The following is a 1,284-nucleotide window of genomic DNA, read 5'->3' on the forward strand; positions in this document are numbered from 1 at the left end:
ACAATGTCGGCACTAGTACAGTGTATATCCACCTTTCGCAGCAATGCAGGCTGCTATTCTCCCATGGAGACGATCGTAGAGATGCTGGATGTAGTCCTGTGGAACGGCTTGCCATGCCATTTCCACCTGGCGCCTCAGTTGGACCAGCGTTCGTGCTGGACGTGCAGACCGCGTGAGACGACGCTTCATCCAGTCCCAAACATGCTCAATGGGTGACAGATCCGGAGATCTTGCTGGCCAGGGTAGTTGACTTACACCTTCTAGAGCACGTTGGGTGGCACGGGATACATGCGGACCTGCATTGTCCTGTTGGAACAGCAAGTTCCCTTGCCGGTCTAGGAATGGTAGAACGATGGGTTCGATGACGGTTTGGATGTACCGTGCACTATTCAGTGTCCCCTCGACGATCACCAGTGGTGTACGGCCAGTGTAGGAGATCGCTCCCCACACCATGATGCCAGGTGTTGGCCCTGTGTGCCTCGGTCGTATGCAGTCCTGATTGTGGCGCTCACCTGCACGGCGCCAAACACGCATACGACCATCATTGGCACCAAGGCAGAAGCGACTCTATCGCTGAAGACGACACGTCTCCACTCGTCCCTCCATTCACGCCTGTCGCGACATCACTGGAGGCGGGCTGGACGATGTTGGGGCGTGAGCGGAAGACGGCCTAACGGTGTGCGGGATCGTAGCCCAGCTTCATGGAGACGGTTGCGAATGGTCCTCGCCGATACCCCAGGAGCAACAGTGTCCCTAATTTGCTGGGAAGTGGCGGTGCGGTCCCCTACGGCACTGCGTAGGATCCTACGGTCTTGGCGTGCATCCGTGCGTCGCTGCGGTCCGGTCCCAGGTCGACGGGCACGTGCACCTTCCGCCGACCACTGGCGACAAAATCGATGTACTGTGGAGACCTCACGCCCCACGTGTTGAGCAATTCGGCGGTACGTCCACCCGGCCTCCCGCATGCCCACTATACGCCCTCGCTCAAAGTCCGTCAACTGCACATACGGTTTATGTCCACGCTGTCGCGGCATGCTACCAGTGTTAAAGACTGCGATGGAGCTCCGTATGCCACGGCAAACTGGCTGACACTGACGGCGGCGGTGCACAAATGCTGCGCAGCTAGCGCCATTCGACGGCCAACACCGCGGTTCCTGGTGTGTCCGCTGTGCCGTACGTGTGATCATTGCTTGTACAGCCCTCTCGCAGTGTCCGGAGCAAGTATGGTGGGTCTGACACACCGGTGTCAATGTGTTCTTTTTTCCATTTCCAGGAGTGTATTTA

This window comes from Schistocerca americana, chromosome 1 (genome assembly GCF_021461395.2).
Source record: "Schistocerca americana isolate TAMUIC-IGC-003095 chromosome 1, iqSchAmer2.1, whole genome shotgun sequence".
Classification (NCBI taxonomy): domain Eukaryota; kingdom Metazoa; phylum Arthropoda; class Insecta; order Orthoptera; family Acrididae; genus Schistocerca; species Schistocerca americana.